This window comes from Sminthopsis crassicaudata, chromosome 1, assembly GCF_048593235.1.
Source record: "Sminthopsis crassicaudata isolate SCR6 chromosome 1, ASM4859323v1, whole genome shotgun sequence".
Lineage (NCBI taxonomy): Eukaryota > Metazoa > Chordata > Mammalia > Dasyuromorphia > Dasyuridae > Sminthopsis > Sminthopsis crassicaudata.
In genome coordinates, this window is record NC_133617.1 from 282,144,353 (window position 1) to 282,171,948 (window position 27,596).

At 36.6% G+C, this 27,596-nt stretch overlaps 1 protein-coding gene across 9 annotated transcripts in view; it reads right to left on the reverse strand.

Moving 5' to 3' along the window:
* The window catches only part of STAU2 (staufen double-stranded RNA binding protein 2), a 454,831-nt gene extending 434,684 nt beyond the window's left edge, over positions 1 to 20,147 (reverse strand). For 5 of the 9 annotated variants that reach the window (XM_074278883.1, XM_074278881.1, XM_074278885.1 and 2 more), the window contains exon 1: positions 20,021 to 20,147. The gene's annotated coding sequence lies outside the window, so the exon portion shown is untranslated. The remainder of the gene's footprint in view (positions 1 to 20,020) is intronic. The other 4 variants (XR_012484345.1, XM_074278888.1, XM_074278882.1 and 1 more) reach the window with 1 other exon arrangement.
* Between the last annotated feature and the right edge of the window lie 7,449 nt (positions 20,148 to 27,596).

Sequence of the window (27,596 nt, forward strand, 5' to 3'; positions counted from 1 at the left end):
ATGTGTTTGTTATTTCTTTCCCATCTAGCTTTAACTTCTCAATCTAATACATGAATTCACCATGCCATACTAAGGTTATAGCATTTTCTAACCATATCTCAGAACCTCTCATATCTCACCATCCCAAACACTCTTGCCTAAGTCATATATCTTGCCCAGAAATCTTCTATGTCTTTGCATAACCTACAAATAGTATGAATTCCAAATTCTTTTATACTATCCTTAGCTCTTCAAAATCTGGCCCCAACCAAATTCTCCAAATTGATCTATCTTTGCTTCTTTACATGAACTCTAATCAGACTGATCTAACTCTGGCCAGACTGACCTACTCACTCATCTTGTTTCTGTAGTGATAACTGGCATTACAGAATAACATAAATCAAAAACTTATAGTTCTAAATATACTACTATCAAAATATCCCATTACTATAACACTAACATTATTTAACAAACAGAGCATTAAATTTGAAGGCTTCTCATTGTTTAGATCCTATCCACTGAATTATATTTCCCCCCTAAAATCTCTTCCTTTTCCAAATTTCCCTATTATTATAAAGGACACCACCATCCCCACAAGTCACCCAAATTTCAAACCTCAGTGTCATCCTCAACTTCTCACCCCACCCCCAAATATGTTGCCAAGGCTTGTCAATTTTCTTTGCAGCATTTCTTGCATATATTGATTTCCCTCCTCTGACACTGTCATTACCTTGCTCCTGGAGTATTTCAATAATTGCTGGTTGGTCCCTCTGCTTCAAATCTCTTCCCATTCCAATAAATTCTCCACTCAGCTATCAAATTGATCTGACCATATTAGTATAGCTATATAATAACCTCCCCTCAATAATCCCCCCAATTCAATAAATTCCAGTGGCTTCCTTTCATCTCCAAGATCAAAATAAAAAATGCTCTGTTTAGCTTTTAAAACCCTTCATAACCTGTCCCCCTTACATTTCCAGTTTTCTACCTTGTACTTTCCCTATCACCATCATCACCATAAACACATACACTTAGTATTTAATGATACTAGCTGCTTTGCTATTCCTTGATCAAAATACTCCATTACCCAACTCTGGGCATTTTACATTGTGGCTGTACCATACCTGGAATACTCTCCTTCTGCATCTCTGCCTCCTGGCTTCCTTGATTTCCTTCAAGTCCCACTAAAAATCCTATCTTTATGGGAAGCCTTTCCTTATCCCTAATTGTAGTGCTTTCCCCCTGTTCATTATTTCCATTTTATCCTGCATGTATCTTGTTTGCACAATTATTTCCATGATGCCTCCCCCATTATTAGCCTGTGAGAGCCCCTTAAGAGCAGAGACTGTCATTTACCTTTCTTTGTATCCTGGGTCTTAATAGAGTGCTTGTCACAAACTGGGTACTTAATAAATATTTGTTGGCTGACTGAATCTTTGCCCTGTGACTTAACATGTCATTTCCCCTGCCATAAATGTCCTTTATATTTATTAAGATTCCATTTCTTCTCAAAAGCATAGCTTAAATATTACCTCTTTCATAAAACCTTCTTTAAACACTCTCCCTCCTCTGAATTCTTTCTATCAATAACTAGATAGCTCAACAGTGAAATGGGGGAGTTGTACTACAAGCTTCTTAAGCTCCCTTCCAGTTTTCTGTGATCCTATGATATGCCTTGTGTTATTATTTTATATTGTTATTTAATTCTCATTTCATTTTTAATTTAGGTATTTGTCTTGCATCTCCAACCAGGAAGAGGGAAAACAAGAGCAAGAAGAAAATATATCTTCAGCAGATTTAAAGCTAGAAACTATCTATCTAAATGGAGTAAATAATAATATAGAGAATACTGGGCTTGAAATCAGGAATACTCATCTTCCTGAATTCAAATCTGACCTCAGACACTTACCACTGTATGATCCTGGACAAGGCACTCAATCAATCCTGTTTGCTTCAGTTACTCATTTGTAAAATGAACAGGAGAAGGAGATGGTGGCAAAGCATTCCTTGGGATCTTTGACAAGCCTTAGGGCTTTGAAAATCCCAAATGGGGTCTTAATAAGTTGGGCACAACTGAAAAACAACTGAACAACAACTGAAGTTTCTATGACTGAACATGTTATGTAAATTACATGCTTATATGGTAGATGAATAAATATGAATGTCCTATATATAAGTATGGATTATATGGCTTATAAGTATGACTTAATGCCATCAGAGATCAAAGCTTAGAGGGAAGAACACATTGAAAACACTTGACATGATATGATATATCTTTTACAATATTAACAAAGTACATTCTATCATACAAAGGAAACTATAGGAAATTTAATGTTTTTTCACACACATCCCCAAAAAAAGAAAGAAAATTAATATATACTCTAAGAGCACATTATAAGCAACTCAAAAATCTAAAAAAATACTTTTGAAACAAGATGTCACTTCACTAAACAATAATAAAGGTTGATAACAGGCATTTGACAAATGTGACCAAAAGTGGTTAAAGATCTAAAAAGAGAAGTAAAAGGTCCTCTGTGGATGTCAGTCACAAGAATTCAACCAGATATATGCCAAAAAGTAAACAAATGGCTAAACAACATGAATTCACTTATGAAATCTGGAAGTTTAGAACAGCAGTTAAGGACTAGAAAATATAGAAAGGTTATTCCTAGAAAGCATAAACATAATGATGTAAGCAGATTACTAAAGTTAAAAACTATTCAAAGTATCTGCTATCAAAAGCAACTGACCTGGAAATCATTCTAAAAAAAAAGAAATCATCAAATTACCTGAAAATCACATTCTAACAAAAAACTAGGATATCATAACAGATTGAAACATTTCAGCTCCTACTAGGACTTGTTGGTTAGAATGATACATCAAAAGTTCATTATCTTTCATAACTGACAATTAATGTGTATTTCAAGTAACAAACTGTACTGAGACTGGAATGTCTGATAATTAGAATGGCGCCAACAGACAAGACAAGAAATAAGAACAAAATCAAAAGTGCAAAGTATTTGCTATCAAAAACAATTGGCTTAGAAATTGTACCAGAGAAAATTTTTAAATAATCAGATTGCCAGAAAATCACAGCCCCTCCAAAAAACTTGAACATTGTATCATGTTTTAAAAAACAGTCCTGACCCAGTAGAAAAAAAGGGCCAAATGAAAATTAAAAGAATCCACAAATCAATCACCATATGAAATCTCAACAAAGTCACAACCAAAATCCAGGGCTTCTAAGTCAAAAAAAAAAAAAAAAAAAAAAAATATATATATATATATATGCCTAGGAGCCAGGGCTTCTAAGTCAAAAAAAAAAAAAAAAAATATATATATATATATATGCCTAGGAGCCAGGGCTTCTAAGTCAAAAAAAAAAAAAAAAAATATATATATATATATATATATATATATGCCTAGCAGCCAAAGGTAACAAGCATAAAGGAGCCACATTCAGGGTCATACAAGATATATAATGACCATGACATTAGAATTTTGAAATACAATATTCCAAATTCCAAAAGCTCACAACCAACCAACTGAAAAACTGAATATAAATGGGATTAGAAAGGGAAACAAAATTTCAAAAATTCATGATTAAAAAGACTAAAACTGAGTAGAAATTTTGAAAAGCAAACAACAGGATTATGAAAAAAAGAGAATAAATATATTTGACCTAAGTAATGAATGATAATAAAGTGTTTACATTCAAAATCCTAATATAGAAGGTAACAGTGAATTTTAAGAGACAAAAGAAAAGGAAATCCACTAGAGAAAAAAAATGAAAAAGATAATACTATCTCAAATAAACAGAACACAATAAAAAAAGAGTACACAAATATGAAGGGGAAAGTGAAAGAGCTAGATAGATATCTCCTGAATCTAACTGTTATCTAACCAAAGAACACACACACACACACACACACACACACACACACACACACACAGAATTTGGTGTAAAGAAAGTACTGAGGAGCTACAGTCAAAATCACATATAATTTCATAAGAAATGCAAAGGAGTGGGAAGCTTGGAATAGAGTATTCCAGGAGGCAAAGGAAATAGATCTACAACCAAGAATAACTTACCCAACAAAATAGAGGATAATATTAAAAAGCAGGAGTTGGAGATTGGGGGGAGGAGAGAATGGACTTTTAATGAAAGAGGACTTCCAAGAATTCCTGAAGACCACAGTTGTGGAGAAACTTTGACACTCAAATAGAGGAGGGAAGAGAAACATAAAAAGGTAAACACAAAGGAATAATCATAAGGGATTAAACAAGGATAAAGTTCTTAGATTTTAGAAGAGGAAATGATGGCTATATCTCTTCTAAACCCTATCAAAATCAGGAGTTTGTTCAAAACAGAAAGCTTGGGAGTTCTGTTACGTAATGATGGTCTTAAAGAAGAATTGAAATAAAGGGAAAAGGAAATGCATTGATAGGGAAGGGAAAGAAAGGTTACAGATAATTATCTCATATGATCACGATATATAAGCAAAAATCTGAACAAAAAGGATGAGAGTAAGGTTAAGAAAGGGGAAATAGCTAACACTAACCTCACTTTCATCTGAAGTGGTTAAAAGGAGTGAGGAACTCACAAAGCTGGATACAGAAATACACAAAATAGGAGGAGAAAGGAGGGGAAGGAGGATTTTGAGGGAGATTAGATTATGGAAGGGATTAGTCCTAAATAAAACAAACTCTAAGGACAAACAAAAATATTTGTAACTCTTTTTGAAGTATCAAAGTATGGAATTATTGAAGGAGGGGAGGGGTACCATCAATTTGAGAATGCCTATCCTCTTAAGCATAGCCAGTTATATCTTGCTTGACATACAGGTTTGTGACAGATTTTGTTTTTCTTTTGGGCATGAGGGAAGGATGAAGATGATTTCTGTTGATTAAAATAAAGAAGAAGAAGAAATTCAATTTTTAAAAATGGAAGGGTTTTTTTTTTCTCTTTGTGTGTGGATGAATGGAAGATAGTTGATAACTAATAGTTATAATACATTGCTAACTTTATATTTATGCTATATTTATTCTTATTTTAGTTGTCTTCATTAGAATGTAAGTTCCTTATGAATAAAAACGGTGCTCATACACCTGTACTTAGCACAGTGGCTGGTGTAAGGCAGCAGACAAGTTTATCAGAGAAAAAAAAAAAAAAAACAGTCTGAACACAGACGAAAAACCCTATTTAGTATAAAAACTTCAGAATAAACTTAAATTTAACATAAATAAATTGAATTTCTCTCCATCCAACTTCTACACATGAAAGTTCTGGTCTCTGTGCCTTTGTTTATACTGCCTTCTTTCCCTGAAATGGACTTCCCCACCGTGTCATGAAAGTTTTCCTTGTACCTCTTTGCCCCATTCTGGATAAAAATAATCTTTTCCTTTCCAGATTTCTTGGAGCAACCTTCATAGACCTCTGCTTTGCATATCCCCCTCATTTTCCTTTACATAAATTGTGTCTTTGGTTCCTTCTCATTAGCTTGTAAGTTCCTTGAGAACAGGGCCTATGTCATGTCTACCTTTGTAACCCTAGCAACTAGCATAATGCCTTGAACATAGTAGTCACTTAATAAATGATTGTTAAATTGAATTTATTTCAATAAATGATGTGGAAAGAATTTACTGTAGGCATGGATATACATATAAATGCAGGAGAAGGCAGAACAAGATCTAGGAATAATTAGTAATCTCAATTATCTGGAATACTTCTTATGTGGAGAAAAGTAGAATGAAATAAAGCCAAAAAGGTAGCCTAGAGCTATATGGAGAGTTACATACAGTGAGTGGTTAAATAAATTGTATTTTACCTTATAGGCAATGAGAAGCTATTAAAGGTATAGAGAAGAGAAAGAAAAGCAATAAGTATTTATTTAGTGCCAGTATAGGTCAGCACTATACTAAGTGTTTTACAATTATCTAATTTAATCCAATTAATACAAAGTATATAATCCTATACTAATAATCAGATGTTAACAAACAAAAATAAATAAAATCATAAGATCATTGAGATCCCCTCTAGCTCTAAGTAATAATAATAAAAATAATAGCTACTATTTGCATAATGCTTACTATGCTCTAGGCACTGTGCTAAGCATTTTTATCACTTGATCCTTACAAGGAAACTAAGGTTCAGGTGATTTGACCAAAGTCATAGAGGTAAGATTTGGACAGAGGTGCTCTGACAATAGAAATCATGTTGAATGTCTACAATTTAAATGTCAAGAATATTATCAGTGAATCAGGAAATGGTATTTTACCAAAACTATATTAAGAATCATAAGTATATCATATTCATATCTAGGCAGATATGAATATCAAGTCTATAACATTCCCTTTCCAATTATATTTCAAATACATTAATCTTGTATTTTTTTAAAAAAATTTTATTAATAACTCAAAATAAATCCAAAAGAACTGAAATCAATTCTAATGCTGAGGTCAGAATACCACTTTAAATACTTTCCTGCTAATCACTGGTGATTATTACAGCTACATTTTTAAAAGCTATATTAAAATGTTTAATATGTTGACTATTGGTCAGTTATTATTAACTAAAAGTTCTCATCTTTATGAGTTGAGCTCCAAGTTCCAGTGATTCTCAATGCCTGTAAGTTATGATCCAAACTCATTCCCCATATTTTACAACCCAAATACTTTATTCTCAACCTCTTCAATCCTCCCATTCCAAAGTTCTAACCAAATATACCTTTCCACAGTGCTTGTTGGAATGCCTGTTCTGCTGTAACAAATTTCCCTTCATCCTAAATCTTTTCTCCTTCCATTCCTTTCATCTTTTAGCTCTGAGGCAGGGGAATTGGAATCTTCCTTGCTCCCCATTACCACCTCCAGGTTCTTTCCCTATTTGTCTCATTCAGTAACCTTTCTTTCCTTGAGATGAGTGCTATTCATGTCTACCATCCAATCAAAATCTTCGTAGCCACTGTCTATAGACCTCCAGGTACTTTCATTCTCATTTCAATGAATTTGGTACATGTTTCAAAATGTTTTTCCACTGACATTCCTCTCTTCTATTCTACCCTCATCTATTAGGGACCTTCAACATGAATATTGACTCAAATATACTTACATACTTCCCATGACCGACTTTTCTACCTCATGTCAATCACACATAAAAAATGGTTATATCTTGCCATCACCTACAATTAGACCACCTCTTACCACAATCTGTTGGTTTTCCTTTCTCTGTTTTCCTTACCAAATCCTATTCTCTTACATTGTGACCTCCATCCTCTTTTAATCCCCTCCCAGGTCATCTCCCCTGCAATAGCCACTCTTTCTTAATTTCTCCATCTTGACTCCTCACGGAACCAATTCAACTTACAATATCTTTTTGAATTGAGTCCCTGGCCTCCATAACATTTCACCAATTGTGCCATGCTAATTCTTAACTTCCAATCACACCTTCATTCCAACGTATGTACTATTTTTAAAAATCTTTTCTTTACTTCCTTGTAAATTGTTCTTTTGTTCTCTGTTGTACATCTTTTTAAATTTTATTCTTTTTTCTCCTTCATCCCCTACCCAAGCAATAATTATTTATGTATAATCTAGATATATACACATACATACACACATACCATCTCCCCTACACACAACTTTCCTATTCCTGCTCACTTTGCTTTAATTCTACTCATTAACTTGTCTTGCTATTATTTACCCTCCTCCCAAGGATCCTTCCCTAGTCTTCTTCCCCCACTCTTTGCTTCTCCATCCCCATCCCTGCCCCCTTGTTCCTTCGTATATTTTGGAGTTCATATCCTTTGACCATTTATCAATTGGAGAATGACTTGATTTCTTATAAATTAAAGTCAATTCTCTATATATTTTGGAAATGAGGCCTTTATCAGAATCTTTAACTGTAAAAATGTTTTCCCAGTTTGTTGCTTTCCTTTTAATCTTGTTTGCATTAGTTTTGTTTGTACAAAAGCTTTTTAACTTGATATAATCAAAATTTTCCATTTTGTGATCAATAATGATCTCTAGTTCTTCTTTGGTCACAAATTCCTTCCTCTTCCAAAAGTATGAGAGGTAACTATGCTATGTTCTAATTTATTTATGATCTCGTTCTTTATGCCTAAATCATGGACCCATTTTGATCTTATCTTGGTGTATGGTGTTAAGTGTGGGTCCATGACTAATTTCTGCCATACTAATTTCCAGTTTTCCCAGCAGTTTTTGGGATCTTTGGGTTTGTCAAACACTACATTGCTATAGTTATTATTTTGTCCTGTGAACCTAACCTATTCCACTGGTCAACTAATCTATTTCTTAGCCAATACCAAATGGTTTTGCTGACCGCTGCTTTATAATATAGTTTTAGATCAGGTACAGCTAGGCCACCTTCATTTGATATTTTTTTTTATTAATTCCCTTGAAATTCTTGACCTTTTGTTCTTCCATATGAATTTTGTTATTTTTTCTAGTTCATTAAAATAGTTTCTTGGGAGTCTGATTGATATAGCACTAAATAAATAGATTAGTTTGGGGAGTGTCATCTTTAATATATTTGCTCAACCTATCCAAGAGCACTTAATATTTTTCCAATTATTTAAATCTGACTTTATTTGTCAGCAAATTATATGAGCAAAATTGCAAAACACTTTCCACACTTGTGTGTAATTTTGCTCATATAATTCCTGACTTTCCTTTGGTAGATACATTCCCAAATATTTTATGCTATCAACAGTTATTTTGAATATCACTTAATTTCAATCTCTTCATGTCTAGTGGCTCTTTCCTTACCTATAGAAATATGCCGTATTCCCTTTCTTAAAAAAAAAAAAAAACCTTCACCTAAACCTTTTATCTCCATAATTAATCCTATATCTCTTCTGCTCCTTATGACTAAATTCTTTGAAAGTGGCTCTACCCTCTCTCTTCTCTTACCTTTTACTTTCTTCTTAACCTTTTACAATCCAGTTTGCATTCTTATTCCCCTAAAATTGTTCTCTCCAAAGTTACCAATAATTTCTTAATTGCCAAATCACAAATGGCCTGTCTTTAATTTTCATGTTACTTAATCCCTATGCAGTCTTTGATACTGTTGATTATCTATCTATCCCTGATACTTTTTTCTCTTTAAATTTTCAGGACACTATTCTCTCCTGGTTCTCCTCTAATCTATTTGACCACTCATTCTAAGTTTTCTTTTTCAAAGTCATCATCCTGATCATGCCCTCCAACTATAGGTTTCCCAAAGGATTATGTCCTTGGCCCTTTTTGTTTCTTCCTCCATATTACTCCATTTAATGAATTTACTAGCCTCCTTGGATTTAATTACCTCTGTGCTGACAATTCTCAAATCTTCCTAAACTATCCTAACCTCACTACTGGCATCCAATCACACATCTCCAACTGCCTTTTAGACATCTTGAACTGGATGTCTAATAGATAGTTTAAATTCAATCCAACATATCCAAAACAGAATTCATTATCTTTCCCCGGAGACTCCTACCCACCCACCCACCTCCTACTTTTCCTATTACTGTAGAGGGTAGGTAATACCATTCTTCAGTCCCTCAGACTAACCACTTAAGAGTCATCTTCAAATCCTCAGCACCTCTCACTTCCCATATTCATGTCCAATCTGTCACCAAGATCTATCATTTTCACTTTTACAACATCTTTTAAATATATTCTTTTCTCATCACCTCAGACCTGGTATATTGCCTATTCAAGGGTTAATCTGCCTCAAGTCTCTCTTCACAAAAATTCATACTCCATTTAGCCATTGAAATGTTTTTCCTAAATCACAGGTCCAATCATGTCAATCCCTTCTTCAATAATCTACAGTGGTTTCCTGTCATCACCAGAATCAACACCAAATCTTTTTGACATTCAAAGCCCTTCAGAATCTAGTTTCCTCCCACCATTCCAGTCTTCTTATAACTTTCTTTTTTTCATTAAAGCTTTTTATTTTCAAAACATATACAAAGATAATTCTCAACATTTATCTTTGCAAAACCTGTTCCCAATTTTTTTTCCTTCCTTTCCCTCCAACTCTCTCCCGTAGATGGCAAGTAATCTAGTATGTTAAATATGTGCAAATTTTCTATAGATATTTTCATAATTATCATGGTGCACAAGAAAAATCAGACAAAAAAAAAGGAAAAAATGAAGAAAAAAAAATGCAAGCAAACAACAATTGAAAAGGTAAAAATAATGTGTAGTGCTCCTTACCCAGTCCCTACAGTTCTCTCTGGGTGTGGATGGCTTTCTCCATCACAAGACCATTGAAACTGGTCTGAATCATCTCGTTGAAAAGAACCATCTTCATCAGAACTGATCATCACATAACTTAGTTTCTAATATGTTACTCTTCATAATTGGGTATCTTTTCTTTCTTCCATGCTGAGAATGTTCTCCCTCTTCATCTTTATTTACTGACTTCCTTGGGTTTTTTAAATTTCCCAACCAAGATCCCATCTTCTAAAAGAAGTCTTTCTCAATCTCTCTTAATTCTAATGCCTTCCTTTTTTTTAAAATTTCCTCCTTATTCCTTATATAGCTTATTTATATATAATTTGTTTGCTTGTTGTTTTCCCCGTTAGATTGTGAGTTTCTTGAAGTCAGGAATTGTCTTTTGCCTGTTTTTGTGTCCTCAGCACTTAGCACAGTGCCTGGCATATAACAGCTGCCTTAACAAATGCTTATTGACTGATCTTAGAAAAATGATAATCACACATTTACATATATCTATATATGTAAATGTGTGATTATCATTTATATCATATATATATGTATGTGTATATATATATATATATGTATGTGTGTGTGTATATATATATATATATATATATATATATATATATATATATATATATATATATATATATATATATACTCTGCCAAAGGGGTTGAACACAAATAATTCATATGAACATTTAGGATAGCTTTTCTAATTTTGCATATTTTGTGTTTCTTTTGGAATTATTCAATTCTGCTTTGCTTATAGAGCACAGCACTTCTAATGAGGGCACACTATGATGGATGGTCCTGTGCCAGTGTCTCCCATGTCATACAGTCCATTCTAAAGTCCTTAAGAGATACTTTGAGAATGTCCTTGAATCACTTTTTTTTTTTTTGACTACCTTGTGAACGCTGTCCTATGTGAGTTCACCATAAAATAATCTTTTTGGCAAGCAAATATTTGGCATTTGAACAAAACCCTCACAGCAAAAATTGGCATTTAATAGACTATGTGATTGTAAGAAGAGATAGACAGGATATGAGAATGACCAAGGCAATGTGTAGTGCAGAGCACTGGGCTGATCATAATTATCCTCTCCAAGCTGAATATTCACATTCCTCAAAAATGGCGGCCTCACAGCAAAAAGACTATTAGAAGAATTGATGTCAATAGATTAGAGTGCTTCTCTGAGAGGGAACAGTTTGTTGCTAATTTGGTGAGTAAGATGAACCAACATACAGTTGGCAACAATGGAGCAGAAAAGGAGTGGACAGCCTTCAGAGATTTGGTGTACAGTACTGCACTTGCTCATAGGGTCAGAACACTTGCAAACATCAACTGGTTTGATGAAAATGAGGGGGAAATTCAGAAGCTGCTAAATGAAAAACAAGAACTTCACTGGGTTGTACCAGAAGGATAGCTCATTCATCTCTAAGAAGATAGTATTCAATTTCATCAAAAGTAAAGTAGAATCGAATATATGTATGTGTGTGAATGTGTATTGTGTTTGCTCATGAATGTATGTAGGGTATATCTATAAATACAAAGAATATTTGATCTTATAGGAAAATACTAAATGTGAAAACTGTGAATCATCCAGTCTGCTATAAAGAATTCAATGCACTGAATTCAACATCTGAAGGCAAAATTTTACTTAAAATTACTACCATCCATGAAGTCTACTATCCAGACAAACTGGCCTTCTTTGTGTTCTGCATACCCATTTCCCATCTCATACCTTTACACAGTTTATTCTCAATGCCTGGAATTCCCTTCTTCCTATCCTCTCTTTTTTATAACCTCTAGTGTTCTTCAAAACTCAGGCCAAACACCATCTCCTGTATAAGGCTTCTCATGGAACTTAATATTTAATGATTGCTAGTATCTAATATTTAACCACACTATCCCCATTTTTTTGATATAGCTCACTTATGCCAATTTAAACAACAATAAATGAAATGAAGAAGAAATGTTGTTAGTTACAATGGGATACCTTCATCTCTCTTTCATCTCTGCTAAGCAATTCCAGAAACTCATTTAAAAGTATATCCAGTTAGTGAAACTCCTTTAGGCCTAATCCAAATTCCAATTTTCAAAGCTGCTAAAAATAAAAGAAATAAAGTTGTGTTTTGTGATTTGTTTCAACCAACAGCAAATGAAGAAATAAACTCTCCCTGTTGCATCTATGTAATCAATACTATAACTGCTATATATAGAGATGTCTGACCACAATCTCAGAAAAACAATGCTAATGATGAGTCTTACATGTCCTCTACATCAACAGGAATTATAGTTATAATTCAATCTTAACTTTTGAGGGCTACAATAAATATGCAAAAAGCTAGGTGCAAATCAACATCCAAGATCCTCCAAGTATACTTGGTTATTAACATTATCTTTGACAAAATCATGACTTCAGAAGTAAAGAGATTTTTAAAAAATTCTTATTAGAATAAAAAAAAATCTTTTGTTAGAAGGATTTCATGTGGGAAAGATTGCTATAAAGCAGTCATTAGATGATTCTAATACAAAAATCATTAAGAGGCCTATTAAAATGTCTTCTTCCCATTAATGTATTATCATCATTGGAAAAGATGTAGACCTTTCTTACTTTAGTGGCACTTCTTGCACCATCTAAATCTTTATTTATTCAAATGAGGAAAAGGGAAAAAATTAAAAATGCATTCTTCCCTATATCTGCAGTCATAAGAAAGAAAAATGGAAAATATCTTCTTTAACATGTCTTTACAATACAATGTCCTGTTTAGAAGAGGCTTTTGGAGAAATGCCAAGATCTACAATATATGACTGCTTGATATTCATGGATTATATTGCATCACATAATATAGCAGGAAAGAAGCCCTTTATAGCATTTCAAAAGAGGTAATATCTTTTGTCAACAAAATAAATCTCATCTATCTCTAACACTATCTTCTTAAAATAATTCTCAAGTATATGAATTCTGAGCATATTAACAAAGTTAGCCAGTTATATCTTAATTTAATATCTTAAATGTTAAAAATAACACAAAATCCATAAAACCCTTAACTTTAGTATTATAAACTAATAACCTCTCAATTTATTCTTATTTCAATGCTTATGCCATTAACTCCAGATATTCTCCTGCCACTTATCACACTAATTGCATGACCTTGGAATTGTCACTTAACTCCTCTGTGCCTCTGGGCTGGACCTAGGCAGACTTGGTATCATTTGAGTGCAGATGATAACCCAACCTAGAGGAGCTGATGAAATTACTAAGAGAAAATAGAAAAGGGAGAAGGGGGGAGAAAGCATGCTCAGAATAAGCCTATTTTTCAGAAGTAGAACCAGAAGAGAGATGCTGAATTGACAGAGGAGGCTAAAAAAGAAGCAGTCAGGAAAAAAAACAAACAAACAAACAAACAGGAAAACCAGAAAAGAGATATCAGAAGCTATAGGAGAAGAAAGTCAACAGCATCACAAGTTTCTCTTTGTTTATTTTCTTTAGGTTTCATTGTCTATTTTATTTGGAGGTTATAACTTTTTCATCTATGTTACCATAATTCTGCTTGAGATTTCCAATTTACTTAAAGTCAATGAAAACTGGCATTTTTTATCACACTTTAAAATTTGACATGTTATTTACATGGATTATCTCATTTGAACTTCATAATAGACTTATCAGTTAAGTAGTACAAGTACTTTTATCCCTATTTCAAAGATTTAAAAAAAAAAATATGAAGAGTGACTTGCCCATTATCACACAACTTTTCACTAGAAAAAGGCAGAAGAAGACCTAGATTTTCTTGAATTCAAGTCCAGTACTGTTACTACTACAGCACCACAGTTTTCTTATGTGTAAATCTGTGCCCAAATATGCTATTTCTCATCAGTTGTAGGCCTCCCTAGATCTCAGGTACTCCCTTTTGTAAAATGAGGGAGTTAGACTAACTGATCACAAAAAAAAATTCATTTTACAGAAAGTTGGAACATCATCACTTGTAAAAGTTTAACAAATAAGTAAACACACACACACACACAATATGCCTGGTGCATAGTGCATATACAAATATATATATGAGAAGATATATAAATATATACATGTAATGTAGGTATACAAAAATTTATATATAAATGTTAAGATATAAAAATTCAACAATTTTGAATTTTGAATATATATATATGCAAAGTTACATACACATATGTGAATATATGCACGAATATATGCATATATAAAGATATATATTTGATTAAAAGAAATTGGAAAGTAGAAAAAAAAATGATCATCTTTATATCCACTAATTCCAGGTGTATACCAAGGTTTGACTTTCTATTCACTCACTTGGTGATCTTATCAGTTCCCATGGGTATCTAAATATATATCCCCTAGTCTCTTTCCTTCACTCCAGTCCTGCCTCACAATCTGCCTATTGACTATTTCAAATTTAATGTCCTTTAGGCATTTCAAATTCAACAAATCCAATTCATAACTTATTATTTCTTCCTCCCAACCCCTTTCCCAAACTTTCCAATTACTGTTAGGGTCAGCATCATCTTGCACTCAAGGTTCAAAACACTGGGACTTTTCTCAATTCCATGGTCTCACACAAATTCATGAAGCATTCTATAAATTTTGACATCCACTGTCAACTCTTGTTTCTATCTTCTTACTCTTCATGTGACATGTATATCTCTTCACAACTTGACTCTTTCCAGTTTTCTTACACATAACTGTCCTCCATAAACTCTGCAATCAAGATATACTGGCTTATTGTTCCACACAAACATGCTCCATCTCCCCTTTCCTCCCCTTCTGTCACAATGTTCCCTTGCCTGGAGTGTATTCTTTCTTCTGTAAATCTGGAGTTTTCTTTAACATTCAGCTGTATCAACACTTTCTAGAAGTCTTTTCCAGTTCCCCAGCTGTTATTGTACTCTCTCACAAAAATACTTTATATTTTATTATACATTTTGTACATATTATATATAATTATATGTATGCACATGTGTACAAGTATATAGGCATATATATATATTTATAAGTAAAAGCATATGTGGTATATGTTGGGTATATTTCAGTTTATATGTACATACCTATATAGGTACTTGTCTCCCAACTTAGAATGTAAACAACTAAAAAGGACTATTTCACTTTTGTTGCTGCATCTAAATTACTTAGCACAATGCCTGGTGTATAATATATAATAAATGTTTATTTGTTGATTTATTGATCCTTTAAAAAAGGTTTACTATGATTTATATACCCTACCTTTTAAGGTATAGTTCTTTTCACAGCTTTGGGTTATTAATCAATCAATAAACATCACTTATTAAGCATTCATTGAATAACAGCTGACATTCATAGCTATTATTCAATTGCTGACATTTATAAAGCACTTTTATATATATCATTTAATTTGATCTTCCCAACCCTGAGGTAAAAAGAAAAACCTATACCATAACCTTGCTTTATATATGTATGTATGCATTCACATATGTGTGTATGACTTATTCTTCAATATAAAGTTCACAGAGAGCAAACACCAACAATGCAGATAGGAACCTGCTCTACAATTTGCCAAGGGCACTTAAGATATTAAATGATGTATACAAGGGTCATAAAGTCAGTATACTGTATGCATCAAACAGACTTGAACCCAGCTCTTCATGATTCCAAAGTCATCTATCCACTTGCCATACAGCAATATGTGTACCCACACATATATTCATATGCAAAATATATATGAAATATACATGTATATATTTTATATACACATAGAGCCTATGATTTTTTCAGTGTAGGGAATTACCAGTGAGGAAACCTATACCATTACAGATAGATACCTGACCAGCAACTTATAGTCTCTGTTGCCTCGACAGACTTGAGGTTAAATGATTTGCTCAGTCACATAGTCAGTATGCATCAGGGGTAGATTTCTACATATGTATACTTGTATGTACATATATGCATACACAGAGGCATGCATGTGTGTGTGTGTGTGTGTGTGTAAATGATAAATGATACATAATAGGGAATTGTACTTATGATTCCTAACTATAGGAAAGTTGAGGTTTAGGAAAATCTCCTAACCTAAGGTTCCTATTTTTTCTCCAACTTGTTAGAAATGACTCCAAGAACATGACTACTATCCATTGATAAAACAATCAGCTACAAGAAAAAAATTAAACTACTCTCCATGTACTGAAATTTTTCATTGTATTGAAAATCTTCTAAAATTGCCACTAACATTCTAAAAATTATATTAGCATCCCTCTCACAATCAAAGTACAATTGTTATTTAAATAATTTCACAATCCTCCAAAGTACCAGATTATGAAGCACTGTACTAACAGAGCACTATCAAATGACTAGAAAGGCAACTAGGAGGCACAGTAGATAGTACTAAGGCCTGTAGTCAGGAAGTTGGTTCAGTTTCTTCATCTATAAAATCAGCTAAAGAAAGAAATAGCAGGTGCAGTGGATAGAGCACCAGCCCTGAAGTCAGGAGGACCTGAGTTCAAATCTGGTCTCAGACACTTAACACTTCCTAGCTGTGTGATCCTGGACAAGTCACATAACCCCAACCTCAGCAAAAAAAAAAAAAAAAAAAAAAAAAGCAAGAAATTATCTTTGCCAAGAAAAACACAAAAGAGCTCCATCCTACTCAACAACAATGAATAGTTATCTTTTAAAAAGTCATAAGGTCCTTTAATAAATTAGACTTCATCTACGCTTTACTTTTATTTTTCAGGATTTAAAAGTCTCAAAAAAATACCAACAATGTACTTTTACACAAATATAAATACTCAGTATGAATAAAGTAGGCTTTCTAGTAATTAATAAACTATTTTAAGAAATTTAAAAGAGGCAGTTAGTGCAGTTGATAGAGTGCTGGCCCTGGAATCAGGAATTTTAAAACTTGCTATAATATAACTCATATGTGAAATTATGTACAATACAGTAGGTTCACTTCCAATACAAAGTATCAAGAAGGCTTCAACTGCATGCCTCTCACCTTTCACTAGGCTAAACATTACAAGGCTTGATTATATTTAAATAACAAGCTACCTGTGTATAATTTTAAAGATCTGAAAACTTAACCTAGATAAATTCACTATTTATATAAGAATACAAGTTTGGTACTCTGTTACTAGCTAGCATTTTACTGAGAATTGCATTCAGGATGGAAAGAGTAACACCAGTCTGCATATGACTTGTAGATTTCATACATCTGAATAAACTTCGAAGAGAAATCTAATTTGGTGATTTCCTGTTATTTAAGATTGCCATTTCATATTTTTTCCCTCAGACATCTATTTTAACGGAATTAAAACCTTAGCAACAAAAATAAACTATTATAAATCATGGATATTATAAATCATGGAAAAGATACTTAAAACTCCTAGTCCAACTTCTTCATTTTATAAAGGGGGAAATGAAGTTCAAAAGGATTTAGTGACCTACTATCCTGTGATAATATGAGGGACAGGACTAGAATTCAGGTTCTCTCAACTTTTTTTTTTCCCCCTGAGGCAACTGTGACTTGCCCAGAATTCACACAGCTAGGAAGTATTAAGTGTCTGAAGTCAAATTTGAACTTAGGTCCTCCTGACTTCAGGGCTGATGCTCTATCACTGTAGCTCGTAGCTGCCCCTTCTCTAACTCTTAAACATTCCACTCTTAACTCTTAAAACAATACTAGATTAGGAAAGATGTACTGAGTAAGAGGAAGGCCCAGGAAGTCTAGCTTAGACTTTTTTTTAGACTAAAATAAACCATGCTATCTCACTTTAATTTATAAAGGAAGGATCATGGTTTTTAGTGTTTTTTAAAACTCCTATCATTCTTAATTTAAGGAATGTTAAGCCAAAACTATCAACATTTGAAATTTATAGCAAATACAGATATTCTAAACCTACAGATAAGACCACTAAATTGTTTTCAACTAATTACTCCTTCATAAAAAGAAAAATAACTTCAAATGACAAGATTGACACTAGTATCAACTAATACTAAAACTAAAAAATTATAGTGTTCTATTTGAAGTGTATGATGAAGTACATACTGGAATCATATTGAAAGTTTCCTTAAGTTTAAGGCTATTAGCTCTTATAAAAACAAGAACAGTGGAGAAATATTGGCCATATCCTGCTAATGATCACTAAAAAGCAAATAATTTGACTTAGTGAAATGTAGAAGTGGCACACTAAGTGAACCACAACAGAAAAAACAAAAGGGTTTTGGTATTTGAAAACTGCTTCAAAAATTAAATACAGGCCTGATTCAAAATAAAAAAGCAAATCTATAAATCCAAGTTATCTCTAGTCAAAGTGATATGAATATATCAGAAAGATGCAAAATGTTGACTTTTGATTTAATAAATAAACTGACACTGAAACTTAGGATTCACAGTTCTTTATTGGAAGAATATAAAAATCTGAAATTGTAATGGAATATTTTTTCCCCTAGTCGGTTACTCCTCCCACCAATACAAGTCAGGTACATACAGCTTCTCTCCAAATCTATGGGGAAGCAGCAGAATCGCTCAATTACTTCGATTTTGAAATGAATAGTGAAGTTTCCAATCATCACTGAAGGAAGTAATAAGATCCAGCCAACCTCTGACATATGAGGGACCACTCATAAGACTAAAACTCCTTAATAAACTCTCCGACTCCAACTGGAAATCATTCTTTGTTCCTCTCTCACTCAAGTTTCTCCAGCTGCCACCAGTTCATTTTGCAATTCTCAATGCACCTCTAATCTCTTTTGGAGATGATACACTAACTCCCTTCTCTAAAATTGCTCACTCTCTTAACAGATCCTTGTCAGCTTACCTGACTCTTCTATTGCCCCAGCAAGGTCACTGGTATTGAAAAAAAAGCCACCACCGAGGGCTTCCTTCCTATTACACTGATACTGTCACCAGCTATTTTCTTTCCTGCAGTTCAAGAACTTGTTCTCTTCCCTATGAAGTTAGCAGGCACCCCCAGGCCCAAATTCGACCTGCTAAAACCAGATCAACCCTTTCCCCTCTTCCTAGGAAATCTTGTTTCCCATCTACCTTTCATTCTTCCTGGCCCGGCCCCCCCGCCCCTCCGAGGAGGTCCTTTCCACCTCTTTTCAAGCCTCCCAATCAGGTCTGGTCTCCACCTACTCTCCTTTCCCCGCCCCTCTACACCCCCCCCCCCCATACACACACATTCAGTCTACTCCCTTAAATTCCCCGCACCTAGTCAGCGCTTTAAATGCTTTTTCTCACCTAATCCTGGTGCCCCTCCCCCAAGACCTTGGGGAGCAACCTCCCCAGCTCCGGGTCCCCAAACCCGGAGAAGGCGCGTCCCCTCCTCACTTGCCTTCTCCATTCTCAATTACCCATTTTTCCCCTTTCAAGACACCTGTCCCAATTCCCCTCCTCCCCTTCCGCGCCCATTCATTCTTCTCCAGCCCGGCATCTCTCCCCACAGCGTACAAACACCCCACCCCGGTTCTTCGCTCCCGGTTCCGTAGGTTCTCAGAGCACCCCGCCCCACAGCGCACAAATACATACATATACATACACACACACTCGCACACGCAGGCACACACCACCGCGCGCGCGTACCCTCGCCCCTCCCCCACCTTGCGCACCCACTCACACACACACCCCACGCCCGCTCCGGAATGGGGGGGGCCTGGGACAGGGCTGCGCTCCAGGCGAGCCCTCGCGCCCCACCCCCGCCGCTCGGCGGCGACTCCCCAGCGCCCTCTGCCTCCCGACCGGCCGGGGCTGGTGGCGAGATCGGGGGTGGTTCCGGATGCTTCCCCGGGGTGGGGGGAGGATTTACCTTCTTCCCGGAGATAGTTTGGAAACACCTCCAACATTGGCAAACACTAAAGAGAACTGACCCAGCTCGGCCGCCGCCGCCGCCGGCTTCAACCACTCCCGCTTTCCCTCCCCCCTTCCTCCTCCTTCCCTTCTTACTCCCTCCCTCCCTCCTTCCCTTCTTCCCTCCCTCTCTTCCTCCCTCCCTCCTCTCCCGCCCGGGCCCGCGCCACCCTCCCAACCGCGCGCCCCCTCCCGGCCCAACCGCCTACCCCCCTCCCCCATCCGCCAGCACGCGAGTCTGGCCGCGTGCCGGCGCGACAAATCCCGTAGACCGCGGCGGGCCTGGGTGTTCGCGCGGCCCCCTCTCCCGCGGCTTCTCCACGCGCGCCACGCTCAAAACTCCCTCCGCCCCCCTTTTCTTCGGACTCAAATGGTCGATTCCGGATGGCTGGGGCGGCCGAGGACCAGGGTGGTGGGGGAACTCGGGCCATTGTTCACGGGATTTCTCGCGCCACCTGGCGGTCGCCGCAGAATCCCCAACCTGCGGGCTCCCCTGCTGCCTAGGTTTCTGTCGCTGCTCTAGGGCTGCCGAATCGGAGGGGGGCTGCCTTTGCATTGGCCAGGCAAGCTCGGAGCGCTGCGGCCGTGCCTTCCGCCCTTGTCCCCCAGCGCCTGGACGCTGATCCCTGGAGGCATTCCGCCCCTTTCTTTCCCAGGCTACGGCATTTGCTCCAGTCTGGGCTCAGAGAGATCAAATCTGCGAGTGACCTGGCCGAAAGCCTCGGGGTAACCCCGCCGGCCGCCGGCTTCATTGTTCGCTCCACCCTCCCAGATCTGAAAGGAGGAGGGAGAATGGAACGTTCACCACCCCACCCCACCCCCGCCCCCTCAGGATCCCGGAGGCAGGAGGATACACGCGGCCATCCCGGAATTGGGACATCCAGTCCTGACAAAGCGATGTCTCTTTGGCTTTCAGGGAACAAACTAGAAGAACCAGAAATTCTTGGAAAGTCTCCTGGGCTTGCTCTTAAAAGATTTATTTCTGAACTGAACAAAACTGGAAGCGCTACCTTTGTGAGACTCGGTTTGGATTGGTTTTGTTTCTGCTTTGTAGAGGAGGAGGCAAACCAGACAATACCCAGTCCCACTTAAAAATAAAGCGTAAGATGGTGTGCCTTAATTTATACCACATTTATACGGTGAGAACGCAGAAAGTTATAGGCTGAGGGACTTCGTCGTACTCTGGGGCTTAAATAACACATTGGGGTAGTTGAAACTTATGTCTGGACCTGGAACTCAGAAGGTGCTTAATGAATGCTGCTTGTTCTTTTTGATGTTGGAACAAAGTATTTGGCTAGGGAGAAAAGACTAATAGCATTCCAGCACAAGGCATGGGAAGGAATTAATTGGAGGAGAGAGATGGCTGTCCAGGGCTCTCTCTTCTCCTTGTCCCATCAAGCCTAACAGTGGTCCTCAAATAGGGGGCCGGTTCACTGTCCCTCAGACTGTGGGAGGGCCCGACTATAGTAAAAACAAAAACTCACTCTGTCTCCGTCCCTCAGCCATTTGCCATAAACAGCTCGGTGGGCCGCATCTGCAGGAGTTTGAGAACCCCTGGTAGAATGACAGTACCTTGAAGTCAGGGATCATCTTTTTGCTTTATTTGTATTCCCAAGTAACACTTCAAAAATGTTTCTTAACTTTACTAAAACTGAGGCGGAAGATTGGGATGGGATTGGCTCAGATGTAGTTTGATCGCATCCTTTATAAATGAAACCTAGTGTAGTTTTTTGCTCCATGTTTAGGTAAATGTCATGGGAAAAAAATCGTATTGAGAAAATTTGAATCATATTTCATTAGAAATAACACTGACCTTACACACATATACATGCATATGGGCACAAATACAATTCTTTTCTACAGGAAAAATCTACATAGGAAACATCAATTATATTGTCAAGTGCGACTGAAATGGCTGATAAATTTTCTCTGCCTCGTTTTCTTTGCTGGGAAGGAGAGGAGAGAAATACAGAGAAAAATTGGGCAATATTTTCAAAAATCAATAAAAAAGTTAAAAATACAAATAAAAAACAGCCCATTCTCTTCTCTGTTCAGTTGTTTTTCAATTTTGTCTGATTGTTGGTGACCACGTTTGAGGTTTTCTTGGCAAAGATACTGGAGTGCTTTGCCATCTCCTTTTCCAGCTCATATTACAGATGAGGAAAGTGATGCAAACAGGGTCAAGGGACTTGCCCAGGATCACACTAAGTAATAAGTGTCAGAAGTCAGGTTTGAACTCAGGAAGATGGCATCTCCCTAGCTATATTCACTATTCCCCTCCACATAAGCTGCTCTCTTCTTTCCCATAGCCAATCTCAACATTTTCCAAAATACACACCTAAATTTGAAGTCTTGGTTAATCTTGCAATTTTAACACCAGATAAAAACACTCTTAGGTGAAGGCTCTCAACAAGTCAAGACTGGACTATTGCAGTAGTCTTTGGGTAGATCTCCCTGCCTCAAGTTTTTTCCCACTCCAATACATCCTCCACTTAACAGTTAAAATGATCTTCCAATCAGTTTACACAAGAATTTTCTGGAATTGCTTAGGCAACTCAAATAACATCTTGGTTTACTGTTTTGTTGATTGTTTAGACTTACTTAAAGTGATGGAGAAAATATTAAAGCAAATTAAACTTACAAGTATTTTCATGCATTTTTTTTTCCAGAGAACCAGTTGTTAAACATTTACCATCACACCCCTATAATAAATGCTGGTGGCTCCCTATTGTAGAGGGCTGGAACTCTGAAAAATTGTACTTGCATCTAGGTCAGCATAGTCTTTATAGTTAAGCATCTACTTGATGTGAGATAATGGTTCTCTATGGTGATGTAATGGTTGTTCATGCTCAGTGTGTTGCCGTTATGTAATCCTATTGAAGTATTTAAGGGAGTCTCAGACACAGAAGGCTCTCTCAGCCACAGGAAACTTTGGTAAGGGCTAAACTAGTCACTTGAGTTTTTTAGCTGAAATGGGGCAAATACTAAGAAAAGAGCCTTCCCCATCCCAAGGGAAGTATGTAGAATGCATAGTTAGGTTAATAAAGAAGCAAGGTTTGTTGGTAACTCAGAGGCAGATCACTAGGCTCTTAAATATATTACAATGCAGTCTCCTTGGCTAGAGCCAGATATGTGGGAACTAGTAGAAGATCAATCAATTGAATATTATGAAGCCATGAGTCCTGATTCAATTCCCGAAGAAACATTCCTTATGTACAATATAATACAACTGGCTTTAAAGAATCCCACAAGTTCTAATAAAAGGAAAAGTTCTAAGGCAAGGAAGTATGAGGAAAAAGAGGAGGGGAATGATACTGACAAAGCAGCTGAAAGGCATGGAGAGTTGGATCTTAAGTACCATGCTGATAAGCTTACAGAGTGTGATGGTTCTCACTTTCACAGCTCAGTTACACCCAAGCAGGTGCCCTTAGGGCATTCCCTATCTCTTGACCATCCTTCTTTAATTTCAACTCTTGGGTGGAGGGAGGAGGAGGAGGAGGGATAATGACACCCCCAGCATCACCCGTGCAGCAGCTTTGTCCATCCCCATGACACAATTACAAAAGGCATTAATTAAAGCTAATGAGGAAGGGCAGGATACATCTGATTTGAGAATAGAAAATGTACCTTGTGATTGAAGAGCTTAACTCTTCAGGCCAAGAAAAAAGAAAATACATTCCTTTTAATCTATCAATGTTATCAAAGATCTGAAAAAAGCTTGCACTCTTTATGGGTTTACATCTTTTATGTTAAGATGTTATTAGAGAATTTGGCTTTTGAGGTTTTAACCCCTAACAATTGGAAATTACAGCAAGGGCATGTTTAAAACCTGGACAAAACTTGTTGTGGCTTTCTGAGTATAGTGAACTCTGCAGAATACAAGCTCAAAGAAATAGGCAACCTGGAGTTAATATACCACTCACTTTTGATCAACTACCTGGTATAGGTCATTATACAGACACTTTAGCACAGATTAATTACCCAATAGCAGTATGTGAGCAAATTGCTTCTACTACTATCAAAGCATGAAGCACCCTCCCAGGAAGACAAGATAGAGTGGAAGCATTTATGAAAATAGAGCAAGGTCCAGATGAACCCTTTCCTGATTTTGTGGGACATCTGCAGACAGCTGTCATACAAATTATTGGTGAAAATGTAGCAACAGAAATTATGATAAGACAACTTGCTAAAGAAAATTATAATGAGGTTTGTAGAAGAATTATACTAGGACTACACAAAGATACTCCTTTAGAGGAGATCATAAGATGCTGTGCCACAGTGGGCACAAATACCTTTTATACCCAGGCTATGATGCAGACTTCCCAATAGCCGAACATGGGAAGGCAGGGTCTCTTTTGGCAAGGGACTTCCAGAGAGACTCATCAATGATTTCAATGTGATAAAGTAGGGCATCTGAAAGCTCAAGGTTGGCATAAAGACAGAATGAGAAAACAAGGTGGGAGAACAAGACCTAAACTCCCATGTCCAAAATGCAACAGAGACTTCCATTGGGCATCAGAATGTAGACTGATTCAGGGAAACAGAATATAAGGCCCAACTCCAGAGCCCCAGGAAAAAAACACTTGGGGCATGATGGCAACTGATGCTACACCCAGAGAGCTTTTAGAAGTTCAGTACCCAGACATGACCAATCATCCAGGAAGCCATCTGATGGGAGAAAGAGATTACATAATCAATCAGCCTAGAAGCAACCTGATGGGGGAAAGGGATTACAATTGGGGAGAATTGTATGCAGCTGGGACTACTGAGATATCCCCTGGAGAGATGGAATCTGTCTCTGTCCGGCCTATGGATCCCTTGCCTCCAGGCACAGTAGGCTTGACCATTTCACTTCCTGAGAGTACTTACAAAACAGTATCCATCCATACACTGATGTGGGAAACTGGGGAATGTATAGATAATATCCCAGTCACTAATACAGGTAGACAATGTGTGACTGATCAACCAGGAGAAGTAGTAGCATCAGGTTTACTGATACACACTCCTAATAAGCAATTTGGTGATAGTTCCAGATACTTACTCCAAGCAACAAAATCCAAGAATATTCTAGACAGCAGCTGTGACAGCTGACTGACCTATGCTCACTATATAATTGGCATACCATTAGAAGGATTGGTAGACACAGGTGCAGATTGTACAGTCATTAGAGGTGCCCACTGGCCCAGTCACTGGCCAAAGATTAAGGCAGACACCTATATATTTGGTGTAAGAGGATCAATAGCAGCTGAAGTTAGTGCTACCCCTTTGAGATGGGACATTTGAAGGCAAAACAGGAATTTTTACTCCTTTTATTGTAGAAAAAATCCCCATCAATCTGTAGGGAAGAGACATCTTTCAACAGTCAGGATTACAATTGAGTATTTCGGTTTTTTAGGCAGAGCTGCTGTTGAAGACCTGCCAACACTTTCATCTATTCCTATCCAATGGAAAACTGATTCACCAGTGTGGATAGAACAGTGGCCCTTAGCCAAAGATAAAATTCAGGCCTTTTAGACATAAGTACAGGAGCAACTTGACCAAGGACACTTACAACCTTCTCTAAGTCCTTGGAATTCCCCAGTACTTTTGTAAGAAAGAAATCTAGTAAATGGAGGATGATTTAAGAAAAGTAAATGAACAGATGGAAACTATGGGAACTCTTCAATCTGGACTTCCATCTCCTACTCAATTGCCTAGAGAATGGCCTCTTTGGATTATAGACATTAAGGATTGTTTCTATTCTCGATAAGGAGGATATGAAAAGATTTACCTTTTCAGTGCCCAGCATTAACTTAGCTGAGCCTTATAAAAGATATGAATGGACAGTTTTGCCACAGGGAATGAAAAACAGTCCTACTATGTGCCAAATGTATGTTGCTGCTGCTCTTACTCCAGTAAGAAAAGCATTTCCAAAAGTAATGTTATTACATTACATGGATGATATATTGGGATGTGCACCTGAGGAACAACTATTAGAAGCATGCCTACAAAAGACCATAGAAACACTAAGGAATTACAGATTGCACATAGCTCCAGAAAAAAATCAAAGACATGCTCCTTTTCACTATTTAAGATATGAAGTATATCCTCAGGTGCTTACAATACAAAAACTTTAAGAACAGAGAAGCTAAACACCTTAAATGACTTTCAGAAATTGATAGGAGATATCCAATGGATGCATCCAGTGTTAGACTGGACTACCTATCAATTGCAACCATTATATGACATTGTAAGGGAAGACAGTGCTTTAAACTCACCACATCAGCTTACAAAAGAAGCTTAAGAGGCTTTGAGAGAAGTTGGAACTGATTTTATCCAATGTGGTTGAAAGAGTTACTTAAAAACCCCTGGAAATATCAGTTTTTGCTACAAAAGAGGCACCCACAGCAGTCTTTCATCAAGGAGACAGTGTGATAGAGTGAGTGAACCTCCCAGCACAACCAGAACAAAGCCTTACTCCTTATCCAGTGCTTGTGGCTAGAATATTATTAAAAGCCATTAAGCGAGCAGTAAAATTATCTGGGATAAGACCTGAAAAAAATATACACCTTTTATACTAATGCACAAATTAATGTATGCTGTGAAACCATGCCAGAGTGGTAAATTTTATTGGCCAAAGCTCCAAATTTTACATACAGGTCTCCATTAAAGATAACCCAACTATTACATAATTGGCAATGTATTCTGAAGAAAAGGTTTCTAAAATTCCTCTTAAAGTACCAACTATCTTTACAGATGCATCCAAATATAAATATTTGCACTGTACACTATCATGACTTAACTATAAAGAGAATAATCAGAATTCCTTTTCAGTCCACTCAGCAGAATGAATTGTATGCAATCATTCTAGCTCTTGCTTATTATCCTGGAGACATAAATATAATATCTTTTTTTTTTTTTTTAAATTTTTTATTTTATTTTATAATTATAACATTTTTTGATAGTACATATGCATGGGTAATTTTTTACAACATTATCCCTTACACTTACTTCTATTCAGATTTTTTCCCTTCCTCTCCCAACCCCCTCCCCCAGATGGCAAGCAGTCTTATATATGTTAAATATATTACAGTATAATTTAGATACAATATATGTGTGTAGAACCGAATTTTTTGTTGCACAGGAAGAATTGGATTCAGAAGGTAAAAATAACAGTTTATATTCATTTCCCAGTGTTCCTTTTCTGGATGTAGCTGGTTCTGTCCATCATTAATCAATTGGAATTGGATTAGCTCTTCTCTATGTTGAAGAAATCCACTTCCATCAGCATACATCCTCGTACAGTATCATTGTTGAAGTGTATAATGATCTTCTGGTTCTGCTCGTTTCACTCAGCATCAGTTGATGTAAGTCTCTCCAAGCCTCTCTGTATTTCTCCTGTTGGTCATTTCTTATAGAACAATAATATTCCATAACATTCATATACCATAGTTTACCCAACCATTCTCCAATTGATGGACATCCATTCATCTTCCAGCTTCTAGCCACTATGAAAAGGGCTGCCACAAACATTTTGGCACATACAGGACCCTTTC